Raw genomic sequence first — 17,921 nt, 5'->3', positions numbered from 1 at the left:
AACAATTTTTCTGCGGTTAAAATCTCGTCGCGCTTTTTGATTGGCTAATTCTGTTGTTCTCTGCTCACGTGTGTATTATCGGGCCCTTTTCATACCGAATATTCCAGCTAGTGGTTTCACTCACCCTAGCAAACATTAGTATTCTACAAAGTTTTTATCAGAGTCAGATTTGGCCAAGCTTGGTAAACAACTCACAGGCAAATTAAAATAGCCTCCGAAAACGATTAGTCACATTTTTTTAATTCAAACTCGGGGTTTCTGCTGAGTCATTCGTTCGCGTCTAAGATTTTGTTTGAGAGAAACTCATTTTATCAACTCGAAGAAGAAAGCTTAGTTAACTAGGTTACTAATATAGACAATTTTTTGGGAGATTTAACAATTACTAAGAACACCTAATCTATTTTATTGCCGGAAGCCGGTATGTCTTTCATGCAAAAACTGAGTAATCCAAATCCAGCTCTATCACTATTGCGGACGAGAATTTGGTCTGGGGAATTTTTTAAGTTCATGGGAGAGAAGTTTTTCGAACGCAAGTTTGATAAAATGGTACGGCTATTACAACGAAAGAAAGACTAATGTTTTCATATTAAAATTTTTCTTAGATATGTATAAAGACCTTAAATATACACATAAAACTTTGCAGACGACAACAACAACACACTATACCAAAGAAGTTTGTTATAAATACCACTTTTGTTTACATCTTTGGGAATGCTAAATTATTTGTAATTGAGTATTTATACACATTTGCGAAACGGGAGGCTAAAATTAAAAAAAAGGAATATATTTCTCTTTACTGTGATAGTCGCGGTCAATACCATAGTCTATGAAAACAAGTTGAAAATCAAAATAGCAAACATGTTGCACATCGTTTAAAAGCACGTATTAAAGCATGCATCGACGTAAATTAAGAAAAGTATGTCAGAAAATTATTCCCCAGTGCACGTTTTACCACGAAATAAAAAAAGCAACAAACAGGAACTTGGTTATTTGTGAAAAAAGACGCTTAGAACGTAAGGAAAGTTAATTATGGTTAACCGCGACAATAGATTAAGATTATAAACAGCATCATGTTTTTCCTTCTAAAAATTGAAGGAATTCTTGACATCATTAATGCAATATTTTTCAACTTAAATTTTACGTATTTTCAAGATCATGCTCATTTCCAATTAAAAAATGCATTGAAGTAAGCTTTCAACAGAAAGGTAGGCTTTTCTTTTTTTAAAAAACACAACATATCAATTTTAAAATTTTACAAACATAATCAACCAGCTACTACTCCGCAGCTGGTAGACTAAATACACTTTAATATCGGATGAAGCCAGGTAATCGGCGATAAAAAATGCACTGTTTACACTTACGCAATGGACGTCGGTGATGAAAATGCACGTTAAGTAATATCCACAAGAGAGAAGGCCCGGAACTTTAGGAAACAGCATAATACTTTATCGATAGAAAAAAGTCGGCAAAAAAATTAGTCATCAAAATTAAAAAGTGGGCAAAAATATTAGTCACTTGGACAAAATTTAGTCACTTTTTGCCGACTAAATTTTTGAATTTAGTTACTTTTTGCCGACCGAATTTCCATACAAAAATGATCAAGAAAGTTTAGATTTTGAAGATTTTTCTTATATTAAAACAACAACAAAAATAGTTATAGGTATAAAAACTGTTTAAGTTTAGTCAATTTCAAGAATAATTGCGTACAACTGATAAACAATCAGCAACAAGAAAGAAAAAAGGGCGTCAGGGGAAGGGGGAAGATTTAGTCGGTAATAAAAAAATCGGCAAAAATTTTAGTCGGCAAAAAATATTAGTCATCTAGCCAAAATTTAGTCACTTTTTGCCGACTTTTTTTACCCATAAGGTACTACAATTACCTATTTGACATTTAGGGCCTACCGAAGCAAACTAAAATCTGCAGTCCTTTGACATTCTTTAACTAGTTTAAAATGTCTATAATAGAAGGAGCGCTTTCTGACGATGCCCATAACGTTTTTCTTTCACCTAATTTTGTTTGGGTTGTACTTTTACAATGTTTTTTAACGGATTTACTTTTGTATTTTTTTGCCGACTTTTTAATTTTGGCGACTAATTTTTTGCCAACTTTTTTACCGATAAGGTATGCGTACTACATGTTCTGTCCAGTTCCCAAAAATGGTGCGAAAGTTTTTTTTAGATTCTGAGCTATACACACGCTTCGCTAAATAATATCCCTCTAGTAATACTTTCTTTCAGGGATAGGCAGTGTGTTAATAAACACAGTTGAATAGGTAAGTGCCATACGCTTTTATTGTAATGATTTGATGTTACAATGTAGGAATAATACCAGAACAGAGCATGTTTTTATTTTTAAAAATTTTATAGAGCAATATTAAAATATTCAGCTATTTTAATGAAATTTTTGTTTCACCACTTATTTGCTTTATAGCGTGGCGATGTGAGGTCTCCTATTTATTTCCAGTGCGGTTCTCTTAATGCAGTAAAAGGAGTTTTATTGGCTACTACAGGTTGTCATTGGAAATCAATTAGGCATTAACAACGCATTTTTCAGTCAACTTGTCATAAATAACAAATATCATAAAGTGGAAGAAATATTGATAAGATACCACATTTAGTGTTTCCTAAATTGTTGTTTCCATTGCATGGCACAACAAAATTTCCGACAAATTAGGCGCCTAAATTGAGAATTGTTGATAAGGATAATCAAAGATGAAATTTTACCTTAACTTTTCCTTATCACCTGTTAACACATGACTCACCATGTGCTGAAGCTAAGTAAACTTCATTAAACTTTGTTTTCAAAAGCGCTGTACTTTAAAAATTAATACCAAACATTTTTTACTTCCCCAGGTCTAAAAACGGGAATGATAGAATATTTATCACATGAACGGGCTTTAGCTGTCAAATCGATAATAATCTTTACTATTGTTTAGTTTTTGCAAATCAGTTCTGATACTAGTTATGCGATAAAAAAATCGATCGTTCTGGAGCAGATTGCACCCGCGTTGATCAGTTTCAACAATTAACTTTTCATTTAGTCCGAGGCATCGTAAATCTGCTTAAAACTTGCTTTAGCGAGTTATTTCTGCCCGTGATAGGATTAGGGTCGTTTTACTGTTAAGCTACTATATTTTCGGTTCCTTCAGCTCATTTTATCACGTTATCTCGAACCTTTATTTCTTGAAAAAAAATTCGATTTTATAAAAAGTTTGATTGATACATTAAAAAAACTTTCGAATGTTAGAATTGTGGGATTTTTGACATCCTCCTCATTTCAAAAATGGCTACCAAGCGGAAACTCGTGGTAAAAACATTGACTGGGAAATGCTATAAAAAAATTTGTAAGAAAACAAGTACAAATATGGTATCGTTACCTTCACTATCCTTTACGTCAAACTTTTTTGTCGATCCCCTGAAAGTTCGAGATATCGAGCGTCGACTGTACCATGTCTTTATTGCTAACTTTTTAGACGTTGCGGCATGACGTTAATGCATTTAAGCTGACGTCAGCAGCATTTTAAAACTAGCGAAACCATTGTATTGCACTTTTAAGTTTGAGGCCAAATAAGTTTCAAACGGCTGGAAATGACTGTCATCATCACCTGCGTGGATAAGTTCCTAAAGCTGGCTCAACCCACCCGAAAAGTTGATGACGTCATCAAAAAAGTGACTAACCCTAATATTTCCATAACTGCTCGTCACAAGCTGCATTTTTTCTGATAAGCGTTTCCAACATTTGTTAGAAACGCTGTTTATCGCTGTATATCAACGTCTCATTGCTGAAGTCATCTAAATTTAAATGATGGATCTTTTCCATTGTTTTCTGCCTGAATGAAATATTTACAGGGCCTATCGATCCGGTAATGGACATTCTTTGCTATGTTCTATAAAGTAAAGTCACATGAATATTTAGTTTTTTGTATTGCCGCAAAATTAACACAAAGTCGCTGACAAAAAATAAAATACAGATTGGGGCATAAGAAATGCGGAAGATCAAAGTTTCCACCTTTTTTCCATGCTCATCGGCAGTTTTTTTCATTACCATTGATACAGCAAGACGTTCTTGCAAAGGAATTATTTAAAAACTAGTCGATAAAGCCCGCGGAAAAATCCGCTAACGCAGGATAAAAAATAAAAAAAGAAGCATCATTTGAGTTTTGATGACATCAGCAACCCATCCATAAAAAAAATAAATTTTAAAACTTGTTTTGTGTAGAGCTTAAACTGCTGATCAAGAAAATATATATGATCATGTGCTTTTGGTCAGTGGTAAAGAGATATAACGGTTTAAAAATTTTGCTGACGTCAGCAATGTCCTGTCAAAACCCAAAAAAAATTTTAAATTTTTTTATACCTTTATCAAGAAAATGTATAGGATCGTGTACTTTTGTCAAACTGTTGCAGAGATATTAGGGTTTGAAGGTTTTTTGATGACGTCATCAACCCGTCCATTCCAAAATGAATTCGGGGACCTATGTTTGGAAAACTTACCCAAATTGGTCCCAGGTGGTCCCTAGTTGCCGACGCGGTGAAAAAACATTGAGGTCACCACCTCTTTTCCAAGTTACTAGACCTCAAAGTTTTAAGTGCACTGTAATGGGTTCATCAATTTAATATAAGATATTGTCATTAAAGTAGTAGACACAGAACTGGCCTATATATAGACTAGTCGATAAAGCCCGTGGAGAAATCCATTTAGTTGTTTTAGAGTGCAGTGCAGTGCAGATAAGAAAGTTTGCGAAATTTGTTTATTCTTTGTGTTTAATGTGTAAAGGTTGAACAATGGGCAAAATAATGTACAAGATCATATGTTCTCGACAAACGCCTAAGGAGATATCAGGGATTAAAAATTTGCTGACGTCAGCAATGACCCGTCAAAACCCAAAATAATTTTTTTAGAAAATTGTATACCTGTTGCCTTCATCGTATAGATCTTAAAAAGCTAATTAAGGGCCTTTTTATATGAGAACCAGGAAACTCGCCCATCGAGTTTCCTGGTAAAGTAGGATAATATCAACTCGGGTTTATATGTAAATTTGTCATTTTCCATCCCGGGTTTATATGAAGAAAAATTAGCGGGAAATTAAAAGTGGCGGGGCGAGTATGTAAACAAATATGGCTTCCGTCAACAGAAAAAAGAAGATAGCGATACTGTTTATGCTTGAAACAACTTTGTTATCACTATTAGTTACTTCTTAATTTTTTTTAAAATTACCATCATTTCAGACCAATTTAAATATTATTCATTTAAATATATTATTTATTTATTTATTTATCTCCCACACACTTGAAACAGGATGAAAAGTTAATTTTAGATCATTCTCAATTATAATTTCAGTGTAACCTGGTGTTTTCAGCATGTTTCGTGGTTTTGTTGTCTTTTTATTACAAATACACCATAATACAAAAACAAATATATCCATTGATTTGCAATAATACTGATAATTACTTGCTCTTCTAAAGCTTACATAAACTCGATTTTTCTGTTTACATGGACAAATATCCATCCCGTTTACCTGGGATCCCGGCTCACTTGCCCGGATCTCGGTTACCGAGTTTTCCGTTGTAACCGGGGCGAGACAAATATGCACCATATAAACACGGTTTCATTATTCAGCGTTCTTTTGCAAATATCCAAGATCTCGGTCATGCGGGATATCTCGGTGGACCGGGTTTCCTGGTCTCATATAAAAAGGCCCTAAGAAATTGTATAGGATCATGTACTGTTGATAAACGGTTGCAGAGATATTAGAGTTTAAAGGCTTTTTGATGACGCCATCAACCCGTTTATTCCAAAACGGATTCGGGGAGCCAGGTTTGGGAAGATTACCCAAACTGGAGACATACCTTTTCGGCGACTTCGAAGAAAATTTCGGCGCCATCAAATGAAAATAAAGATATCCACTATGACCGTCACAAACGCTCTGTATATTATATAAGGTAATATGCGAAAACATATAGCGATAAAGCATGCTGTTGTCAGGAGCGAGAATCCTGCAATAAAACAATGAAATATTCACGTGATTTAAGGTGAAAGTAAGAAAATTTAAAAATGGCAGCGTGTTGCAAACAAACACGAGACGGAACAGTGAGATCAATTACATAGTTTTATTTAATGAGGAATAACACTCTTAGGTTAACAACGTTATAAAACTGTTGAATTTATTTATGATAAACTTAGTTTGAGAAATAAATTTTTAGTTTTCAAGTTTCGAAATATTTTGTGAGGTACCTGACTATTTACACGTCGCGTTTTTGATATCGCCCCGTCCCCGATATTAATGGCTGAAGATATCACATTATAGTCAAGAAATATATGTGGCTGAAGAACGTCTAGGATTTATTCACAAACTATATGTTATTGATACTCCAATACAGTCAGTCTATCATTATCCAGTCATAGCTAAAATAGTCAAGCATGCTCCAATACAGATGTAAAAAGCTAACTACATTTAAACATTAGGATCCAACACAAATTCAAAACTTCTCTGCTGCGGTACTTAAAGTTTAGCTAGGTAATAATGACCTATCGCGTTATAGTTAGGCAACAATAACACAGCATCAAAATATGCCAGACCTAAACATAATGCTGTAGCTAACTAACTAATAGCAAGTTTCTTGCGTAAGCATAGGCTATGGGATAGGTAGCTAGCTAGTGCATAACATTATTAAAGTTAGGGGCTGTTAATACGGAAGCAGGCTGGCTCGGCTGGGTGGAATATCGCTACCAGCAAGAAACACATACAAAAATAAAAACGTGTTTATATAACAACCAAGCCAGTCCTTGTTTTTACCGAGATCTTGGCTAGGCGGGATGAAAATTTTCCATATAAACAGGCTGGCCCGGCCAGGCAGACTAATTCACTTTATGTTTAGGCATGGTCAAGATTATATTATTTGTAAAAAGCGTTTTTTTTCCTTTGCAGGAATGCCAAAAATATTGAAGCTTTAACTTTGTTGTCTATTTATGCAATTATTGGTGAAAATAAAATTATATGCATTGGAACAATAAATTTATAAAAACGCTCCTGAAATATAACATTATCACCAAATTTTATTGTTGTGTATTTATCGTTATTTTTACAAAATAAAGCATTATTTGCAGCTTTTTTATGGATTACACTTTTTTTTTCATTTCAACATTTCTTGTAATTTTAATTTCCTTTAGGACACGATAAAAAATATATGGACAAATTTTCGTGACTATTTTCAGCCTGCATAACCGGGGCAACTCACCTCATATGACCGTAACAAATATCACTCTGTCTAACCGGGACATATGAACGCTGCACATATGCGCCTCATATAAACACCCCCCCTTCCCCCCCACCCCCTACCCCCCCAAAAAAAAAAAAAAAAAATGATTCTTTTAAGGACAAAAATTTCATAAGGTGATGCCAACCATACCAAACGGCTATGATCTACACGGTTAGTCTGGTATAACTATGCGGAAAATTCTCTTGATTTTTAAAGTAATTGAAATGTTGTCAGACTCTTTAACAAGACAGAGTGGAAATCAGAATCAAACTGCGAGATCTGTTTTGCCATATCATTACGCAAATTATCGATTTTGTTACCACCCCATTATGGGGCGGCAATTAAAATTTCCTTTACAGATAAGGTATATTTCAAAATATATTTATGAAATCAACAATGAGTATTGTTTAGCAAGTTTTTCCAAAAAACACAAGCAAAAACATTTGAGGCTCCTGAGCTAAAATTTAGACGTTCTTATAAAAAAGCCACATTTTTGTGTCCGAATTTTCCGGGTCTTGTGGACATGTTTAAGATATGCGAGTGATGCCACAAATTATTTTGATATTGATCAAGAGAAAGGTTTTATATTGATCGAAAAAATAGAGATTTATGGGATATGAAAGACTTTGCATTACAGGTAATTGACCACTGATAATTAAGTGTGACTAAGTATTCCGAAAAATATTTTTTGTATCGATTAAAATGTGAGAAACCGTTCTAGCATTGTCCCTTTTTGTTTTTTAAAAATAAGAAATATTTTAAAAAATATTTAATTTTTTAAAAAATAATTTAAAAAAAATAAGTAACAGGGGTTACTGCTCGGGAAGGGTCTGCAAATTGTGTAATTTCAATAAGCGGCAGAAAAGCTAGCTAACAGCTTGTGCTCGTCAAAGTCGAGCAATTTTTTTTGGTTTAGCTACCATTTCTTGCATCATTTCGCAAAAGAAGGTTTGGATACAGGAAATGTAAATGGTTGTAGAAAGTTGTATATTTACTGTATAAGTTGTAAGGTTTCCAGCTTTTATCAACTTTTATATGAACATTTTAACTATGTAATTTATGTTACGTAAAAGTAAAAAAAAAATATCTTCAGTGCATTAAAAAAACTCAAATACAAAAAAACTTACTTTTTCGGCTTAAGAAGAGGCGAACTTCATTGTGGGACGGCGGCTGAATAAAAGTTCATTATGCCAGCGTTGATTTGGAAGACCAGACTGTATTATTATTCAATTTTAAATGTAAGAGCTAGCATGATAAAAGAAAATCCTAAATAAAGACCAGGAATGTTTTAATATTGAAAATATTCGTAGAGTAATAATAAATTTGATGTTTTTTACAGAAAAAAACAGTACAAAGGTTTTGTTTCATCTTAATGAGAGCTGATTTTTTTATAATTGAAAACTTTAGCACATTTCCCAAACGGGTGGCTGAATTAAAATGAAATGGATAGCTTCTCCTTATTGTGTTAGCCACGGTCAATTCTTACAAAATAATACGATTTCGCAGTTTTAGCTAACCATTGTTTAAATGAATCTTTGTTTTATTACAACGCTCTTATTAAGAATTAAAAAAAAAGAAAATAAACTGTTATGAATTAAAAGGGCTCTGACCATGAAGAAAAGTAAAATAATTTTTTTGTGAAATATTTTGAAAAGAAAAGTTACAATTCTTTTACATATGTTCTTAGTAGGGTTACTGGCAATAACATACTAAATTTTCATGTCATGAGACTAATCATTGCTTCGGCAAGTAAGAAATATAATAAACAAAATGGTTACGGTCAAAGCCCTAAATTCACGTTGTTTACTTTCCTTTTTCAACACAGAAAATGTGCGATATCTGTGAAGAGGTGTATTAAAGGGGCTAAAAAATGGCTTTTGGTTTTTGACTTTAGTGATCAACACGAAATTCGAGCTAATGATGGTGGAAAAGTTTATGATCACTGAGGACCAAAACAACAACTTAAATCATCTTTAGTATCTTATTGGGCATCCAAATACAACTGAAAATGACAGAATAGTTCATACATATATTGGATGTCCACAATTTATTCGATATAAGCACTTATCTTGCTTTCAACTCAAGTTTTCTAAAGAAATAAACTTTAAACGTTTTAAACTAGCTAGCTATATTCTTTCAATTTTTGCATGGAAACATAACTTTATTGTACATAAAGCCAGTCGCAGCAACAACAAAGACTTTAAAATCTTTTTAGAGGTATTAAATACCTTCTTAAAGCTAGTAACAGTTTTTTTGAACAAGTACAGCTCCTTGTGTTTTCTCTTTCCCCCTCAAAACAAACTTTCGATTTACTAATATTTACTATGTTTTATGGTAAAATAAGCTACGGTCTGTAGCTTATTTTACCATGAAAAAGAATATTAAAGGAAAATTATTCTGTTTTTAGAAAATAAGAATAAAAAAGTATCAAATTCATCATAAAAAATCAATTATTTATATACAGTTTATCTAGACGTCTATGTAGTTCCTAAGTGTGTATAATTTTCTGCACCTTGACCTTTTAAGTGGTCCGTTCATTACACGTATTCGTCAAAAATTGCGGAGTTTGAGACTATTGAATTGTTTCGTAGCCTCTTTAAACAAGAAAAACTTAAAGATCGATAAGCAGAAATGCTAAAAAACCAGTGAGGAACAATTTTTATTATTTTTCTAACTCACTGAACAAATAACAGAGTAAAGTTAAGGTAAAAATTTGAAAGTAATATAAAGATGAAGCCACAATATTGGGCGTTCGATTTATTATTATGTTTCTGGTCTGCAAATTTGACTCCATCTCATCACAACAAACGTTATCATTTAAAGCTGGTATTATGTTGTGGAAAAGGAACTTAAAACATAAAAAAAATATTGTTGTGGGTCATGACAAATGTTTCTAAAATTCAAGAAAGTTTAAACAAAGGCTGTAAATCCTTTTACTACTTAAGTCAAACATCTTAATTTTGATGTTTACTGATAAGTACATTTAAAACCTACTTTTTTTTCACCCCATGTAGCCATGATAATTCTGTAAAAAATTTTCTAGGAAGTTATACAGACACTTACTTGTTCTTCACTTGTCAAGGACGCTGTATTTTGTTTGTTTATGTTTTTAACGCTTGAGTTTAGATAGTTTTGTTTTAAACTGAGTTATTTTTTGTTTTTACTGAAACTATATGTTATAGTGATGAATTCTTTTAAGCTGATGTTGTTGAGATATACTGATACATAAGATAATCTAGCTCAATTTAGCTGACTAGCTTTGATATTTTAACAAGTCTAGTACCTCTTTGGGAAAAAGTGTAGTAGTTTGTTATAAGCAACGAAACTGATAAGACTAGATTTAATATTGCTAACCAGCTAAGACACTTGTGATCAAGAAAGGCCATAGCAATCTGAAGCCTGGCCCAAGTGATTAGACATTAATCTAACTATCGTTTATCATCAGCTACTTGTTTATTATTTTTTTTTAAGTAGAAAAGTTTTTAAGTAGGAATTGATGCAGGACATAATATACATAATGAAAGAGGAAAAAGATCTGAAAAAATCTTAGATTGGATCAAAATCATGTTGGTAATTTTTTTGGTCAACTTAAACTGGTGCACTATTTGATGTATCCATAAAAAAGAATGTGTGTGAAGTGTCTTGAACTTTTGTAAGCATTACTGGAATATTTATTACTTTGTGGGGTGCACATAGTTATAGCCATTTTGTGGTGGTGTCATTCAAGTAGCAAGCTACACGAGCACAAACACCGCGTCTCAATCATAAATCTTGTATTAAAATTAAAAATATTTTCTGAAATTTTTACAACTTTTTTTCTTTTTTATCTTGTTTAGCACCATAATGGGTGGAATGGCTACAATTTACAAAATTTTGACACTATGTCACATGCACGTCAATAGTTTTTGCTTGTCGAACAGACTGTGAGGATTTTGTAAAAATAATTTATAAAACATATAACAATAATAACAAAAATAACAGAAAAAATAGATTAAACGGTAAAAAAATTAAGATGATTTATAAACTGAGAAAGTTTCCTTGAATTTTGCATAGTTCTTAATAAATTGAGTCTGCAAGCGCTTAAATTTTAAAATACAGAAAATGCAGACATAATGTTAATAGTCTAAAAAATCATGAAATAAAAACTTTACTACCAGTGAAGTGACTACCTTCTAAATAAGTTTATGTAATTCTAAAAGTACAAATTTACAGATTTTGTTGCTCCGAGAGATACAACTTTGAGTTCGCATTGTTGACTTTATTATTACTAATATTACTACTATTATCTACCTAGGATAGCCTCTTTTAGTTCCTATTGATACTGTTATCAAAGGGGGCCTGCAGATGAAGTCCTAGTGCATTTAAAGCTCCCATTTGAGATACAGAAACCGTGCAAGCACAACATCCGCTTAACTGGACCACCACCTAAGATATCAATCCTATTTCCATGTTTATTTTAAGGAGAAAGAATTGTTCACACTTTTATAGTATGTAACATGACCTGGCCGGGGTTTGAACCCACAACCTTCAGCGTTGAAGGCGGACGTTCTACCACAAGGCCACCAGTCGATTTTAACAGCAGTTGAATTTCTGGTTTTAAAAATACTAATTCTGTTTGCGAGTTGTGTACATATTATACTTTTGCACAGCATGATTTGTATTGTTATGCTAGTGACTTGCAAAAGTGCTCTGACATTAATAAGTCTGCCCCGTTGCGATTTGAAACGTTCTCTTATCAAGTAAAGTTTTGAACAAAGAATCAGTACGAGTCCAAATTACAACAACTTACCCTAAGCATTTATTTCCACAAAATTTGAATAAAGCGTCACAGTTTGGTTGACTTTGAAAGTAAGTGTTAGCAGAAATTTATGTCTAAGCTAAAAGAAGAAACATTTAAAAGTCACATAGTAAGCTTGTATAAAAAAGTAATAAACCTTGGTTATATGTAGTTAATTGTCCCCTTAGCAGCTACAGTCGCCTTCAGGTTTTAAAAATTTATAGGCGGGAACATTGTTATTTTCAGATACAAAATATAAACATAAGAATTTTTTCTATAGAATATGCTAGAGTTATAGTTATGTTTCTATTCAAGCGCATTTTATGATCTTTCCAGATTAAAGGGATTTTTTACATCTACATTTTAGCTAACTTTTTGCAGATAGAAATATCGTTCATACATTCACCAGATTTCTTTTGCTATATTCAGGCATACATTTTTTTGTCCGCTTTATAATTTAAATACTTGCGGCTGGCGTTAATCCTCCCTTTTCTAACCACACCTGCCATTGTAAATTAGCATAAAATTGCTGTGGTAAATGGTTAAATACTAATAAACTTTAAAATTTCATCATAGGCATAATGAAATGATGAAACAGCAGAATAATAACCTCTTTTGCCCACATGGACCTATTCATTAATTATAAAAAAACTTTAAGTTGAAAAATATACCCATTAAACATTTACTTGACACACGAAAAAGCAAATGTAATATAGTTTTACCAATTTACCTGCAATATTCCACTAAATAAATCAGATTTTCATGTAGTTTTTCATGGACAACTCCATGGAGTACTTCACGGATCCAATAATATTACTTTAAGCCATTACACAATTTAATGTGTTACGCTATCCTCGATTAGTGATATGATGCTATTCTTCACACTTTACTGGTTTCACCATCATTGAAATATAGCTAACGTAAGTCTGTCTCTGCATGATTTCATAGTAGTATTACGGGCACGAAATACGAAATAGGTTATGCAATTTATAATTTTTATCGACTTTGTTGCGACAATCGAATACATGTAGATCTCTTTGGGACTCACGACTAATTTAATAAGAGTAAAACCATTTTGTAACCTCCACAGGACATCGCTTGAATTTTTTACATGGCATTTTATTGTTTGCGAATTTTAAATCTGGCAGTAAATCAATTTCATTCTTTTAATCGTCCAAGTTGGATCGACAATAAAAGTTGAAGAATATTAGAAAAGTTCCTAAAGTAACGTTTACTCTTGTTTGAATCAAAATATATGTTTTATGTTATTTTTTCATGTAACAAGAGAATGTAATTGATTGATAATGACATAGTAATTGTGTAATGTAAACTTTTTGTGCTTTCTTTAGAAAAAAGAAATAACAAAAGACTTGCTTTAACTGCGTACAATTATTAATAGCGAAGTCACAAGTGAAAATAAGGTGATATTTTCAAGCTAGTCATTGACAACACAGGAATTCTAGCTGTCGTTGTGGAGTGATAAGACTGGCTTTGTCTATCAAATCATTATTTGTAAGTTATTTATAAGTTTAAGATATGATATAGCATGCCTAAGTGGGCCACAACCAATATTAATGGTAACTTCGGTATGGCTGAGGTTCTTAAGCAACATTCCATAACTCCTTATACCTGGAAATTCTTAACAGTTCTTACCTGCCTTATTTTATATTCTGTGACTTGCCCTTGAATTTAATAGAAATGCATTTATGAAAATCCAAAATTTGCTTACATTGTCCTGATAAATGTATTTATATACTAATTTCAATACCTTTAACGAAATGGTGACGTCAGGAATTTGACAATTTGTACAGGTAAAAAGGTTGAGGCTACAATTGGTCAGAAAAGCTTGAGGAAAAGAACTTTTCGTCTTGTGCCAAAAGAATAAGAGAATCTGTTAGCAAGAAATCTGATAGGCTTTTTTTCCTATTAATTGTTCATATACTAAGGACCTCAAAGCTTGAATGAGAAACAAATAGGATACTGAGGCTTGTGGTAAAATACACTATGCTTTTTAAAATTTGTGATCGTCAAAAATATGCTTATTTTAAGCCCCGTTTTGTGTTTACCATACGCTTATATTATTCATATTTTCATCTCTCATTTGGCCAATTTTATCATTTTCCACATGTAGCAAATATGCAGGCTCATACTTCGTAACTTTTTTGTTTTTTACCAAGTTTTTTGCTTAAGATGTTCGATAAAATTTAAAAGTAGGGGAAATTTCAATAATTTTACTTTTTTAGCATTATTTATACTTTATGTTTAACATGTTAACGAAAAAGATAAATCAATCTATATATCCTTATAGACTGTCAAGAAGGGCTTCATACTTACAATGCACATGAAAATAATTTAGAAAGTTTACAAAGCAGGTTAAGTACTTGTGTGCGAAACTTAAACATTCCGCATTTGTGCTTTAATCGTTGTCTATTTTAAGTGTCATTTTAAATCAATGCTCTTTAAGGACTAATTTTGTAGTCATTTCTGATAATCACCTGTCACGTAAATGATTGAATCACGCAAATAATTGAATTGACCATTAATCATATTTTTGAAAAGATGACTTTAAATTAAAAATAAATTAAAGTATGGGTTAGGGTTAGGGTTATCTTTCAAGCTCAGTTTTTCTGGAAAAGTTAAGATTTTTATCTTTGCCAGCTTTTGTTATTTTATACAATTGGAAGTGACTCCACAGCCGCCCCCATGACAGTAAATAAAATATTTTGGTCCTTTACTTGGGCAAAACAATGCTTAAGACAATGCTTAAGCTGAGAACAAAAAACTTTTGCATTTTCTTATGTCCTGTTTGCAATGCTTTCAGAAATATAAGGTAAAAGCAACATATCAAAACCGTTTTAGGCGGACTAATTTTCGCGAAAAAAAGATAAAAATGGCAAAGATTTGATAAGACTTCCTAAAAGTTTTTTGCACGTTGATTTCTCTGATTAAAGTACTATACAACAGAAACGTTTACTTTCCTCCTGATTAATGAAACGCAAAAGAAGGCTTGTTCAACACACATGAAGCGTCTGAAAGAGATAGACAAAATTTAGTCCTCTTCAACGTTAAAACTTTCTTGAATTCTGCTTCGTAAGGCTATGGGGCAATGGCCTTTTCATACAAAATTATTACTTCAGAACTAACAACGTAGATTATTTTTATGGTTTTACAATCGAAACAAAAACTTAGTCAGACTTTTCAAGCTTTTTATAAATTTCTTTCACAGATATAAATTGATGTATAAAACATATTAGCATCTATCTGACAGTACTGGCACGCGATGTCGAAAGTGGAAATATTTAGGGGAAAACCTTTTTTTTTTTAAAGAAAACGTACAGAAAAAGTTTTGTGATACATTTCTGGATAATAAATGGGTATTTTAAAAAAGATTACCCTGTTAACGAGCTCGACAACACTCCTTTTTTGGTGTTGAATGAGTAGCACAAAAAAGTGTTTGCATTGTAGATTTGTTTTCTGTAATTAAACCAGATATCTCATTGTCGGTTTTTATGGACATTGAATTAAGAATCTTCGTAGGTAATAAAATGAAATACTTGAGGTTATGAAAGAAATATTTACACTTGATTTGAAACATTAAAACTGAGATCTAGGCATTACTGTTGTTTCTTTCGTAAAAAATGTTTTAATTAATTAAAGTATTGTTGAAAATTATTGTGAATGCTTATATAAAATTTTGTTTAATATTTGTTTCATTTGTAGTTGACGACGGGAAATGCTGGTCCAATCGAAGCACAAAAAAAGATATTTCTATCTTGCACAACTTAGACTGGTAAAAAACAAATAGGAACCCTTTATTTAGCTTCTAAGTAAACAAATAAGAATTAGAAACGCGATTTCCAAATAATATGCAACCAATTTTTACTTGACTAATGTTGCAGAATCTGTTAAGAGAAGTTTTATAATATAGCTAAGATCTAGCTACATACTTCATTTGCATTTATGTGAAAGTAGGAATAACCTCTAATGTTGTTGTTTATATTTAAGCTACGAAATAACAAAGCAATGCCAGTAAATTTTAAGAATGCTGTAAAATTACGTCAGCAATACCTATTTTATATCAACGCCTACCATCCCGCCCCTTCTCTTCCCGAACAACTTCATCTAGAATGCGGGATATAGGTTAGGGGACTTGCTCCAGTAAAAAGAAAATATTTTAACATAAACTTAACAAGTTTACAGATCTTCTAAATACTAAAGTTAATATCTGAACTTACTGTTTTAATGCGGACATGAACTTAATTAAAAGCAACTCTTTTAAACACTAATGCTGCCTGAAAACAAACTCAGTTCATTTTTAAGTGGTGATAAATTCGCTGTACCTGGAATATAAAAAGATACAAATTTACTTTTGCAAACAATATTGGTTATTTATATTTCTTCGAAATAAATTATAATTATCATGTAGCTGAGTTTTTCTCTCACTTAGATTGGCTGATGCTTTATTTTATTTGCTGCCAAAAAACGAGGTTAATTTTTAATTATTTTTTAATTCTACATTGTAAAAAGCTTATATTGGCTTAATTCGTTGAGCAAAGTTATTGTTTTTCTGAAAAACGTGATCTTGTCAAGAAATTGATTCCAAAATTTTATTCTCAAGTAAAACATTTTTTTTTTAAAGGATCATAAATATTCACAGTTCATTTATTCTTTTGTTTGCATACAGCTTGAAGAAAGAAATACGGATATACATGTATTTCTTCCTCGTATAGTCATGAGAGAGCCAGGAGAATGTTTAGCACCTCTGTGAGTTTTAATACATTTAAAGGTAAACGCGTTTAAGAAGCCTCGCGTTTAAATTTGATAATACACCTTTCCCGAATTTATTTTCTTTGATGTGCCGCAGCTCTTTCTCAACTTTTTTAAAGAAAATGAATGTAATTTTCGAAATCCTCACATAAAAATTGATAAATCGTGATATTTTTATATTCATACATTAAACAAACAACCTGCTACAACAGTTTTTAAATTTTGTACTAAGTAACCTTTGCTCGAAGATGAGGCTTATTAGTACAAGTCGAAAATTAAGAACGCTTTGACCGTAACAATGATGCCACCAAAGCAGCACTTTTCAATGTCGGATTAAGTTGAAAATTTTTACATCAACCAATTAACCAATGCTGAAAATGATGTTAACGTAAAAACATCAAAATTCCAAAATTTTAAAAAACATGTAATTCGGAAAACGTGTATTTAAATAAGAAAATTTATTATAAACAAAATTAATCGATCACAAATATCATCTTACAATAACTTTATTCAGTGTTGAACACAGAACTTTAAGAAGCATGGCTTTTATTGAATAATAGTCTACTGAGTATACAATGATTCATGCCCCGTATATATGATAAACTAGTTATCGCTCTTTTTCTGCAAAATATATCGTCATATTTTTTCGTAAAATACTTTCGATATTTTTCTTGCACTGAGCAATAACGACTACATATACTCTGCAACAAAATAATAATAAGAGAGAGCTGGATGCTAGAATAGCACTTAAAAATCCACATACATTTTACTTTGGTGGAGCTTTTATGTTTGTGAACCTTATAGTAGGGTCAGACGGAGAACACTTTTAACTGTCGTCCTTGCGTATTAATTAGGTTTATTCCAGAATAATATTAATTATTGCATTCACACTGTGTTGACTAGTGAGCTAGACAAAGACGAGACAGAATTAGTGACTACTTGCTATGCACTGCTCATATGCATTTCAAAGCCATGTTTTTATGATCATATGAAAAATTTGATGATGTTCATGCAGGTTTAAGACTTTTAGGTTCAAAATTATCCCTACACTCATCTTAATAAGTTTTTCTAACAAAGTAAAGTTAAAAATGCTTAACTTAATTTCTAAATCCTTTTA

At 32.0% G+C, this 17,921-nt stretch overlaps 2 long non-coding RNA genes across 3 annotated transcripts in view; one reads left to right on the top strand and one right to left on the bottom strand.

Annotated features, from left to right (window-relative positions):
- Nucleotides 1-9,012, bottom strand: part of LOC130641186 (uncharacterized) — a 43,803-nt gene extending 34,791 nt beyond the window's left edge. The window contains exon 1 of the long non-coding RNA XR_008982439.1: nt 8,388-9,012. This is a non-coding gene — a long non-coding RNA (uncharacterized LOC130641186). The remainder of the gene's footprint in view (nt 1-8,387) is intronic.
- Nucleotides 1,043-17,921, top strand: part of LOC130641187 (uncharacterized) — a 38,179-nt gene continuing 21,300 nt past the window's right edge. The window contains exons 1-3 of one of the 2 annotated variants that reach the window (XR_008982441.1): nt 1,043-1,205; nt 13,387-13,549; nt 15,758-15,827. This is a non-coding gene — a long non-coding RNA (uncharacterized LOC130641187). The remainder of the gene's footprint in view (nt 1,206-13,386; nt 13,550-15,757; nt 15,828-17,921) is intronic. The other variant, XR_008982440.1, reaches the window with a different exon arrangement.

This window comes from Hydractinia symbiolongicarpus, chromosome 4 (assembly GCF_029227915.1).
Source record: "Hydractinia symbiolongicarpus strain clone_291-10 chromosome 4, HSymV2.1, whole genome shotgun sequence".
Lineage (NCBI taxonomy): Eukaryota > Metazoa > Cnidaria > Hydrozoa > Anthoathecata > Hydractiniidae > Hydractinia > Hydractinia symbiolongicarpus.
The sequence above is the reverse complement of the archived record's forward strand: the minus strand, read 5'-3'. Positions and strand labels throughout refer to the sequence as shown.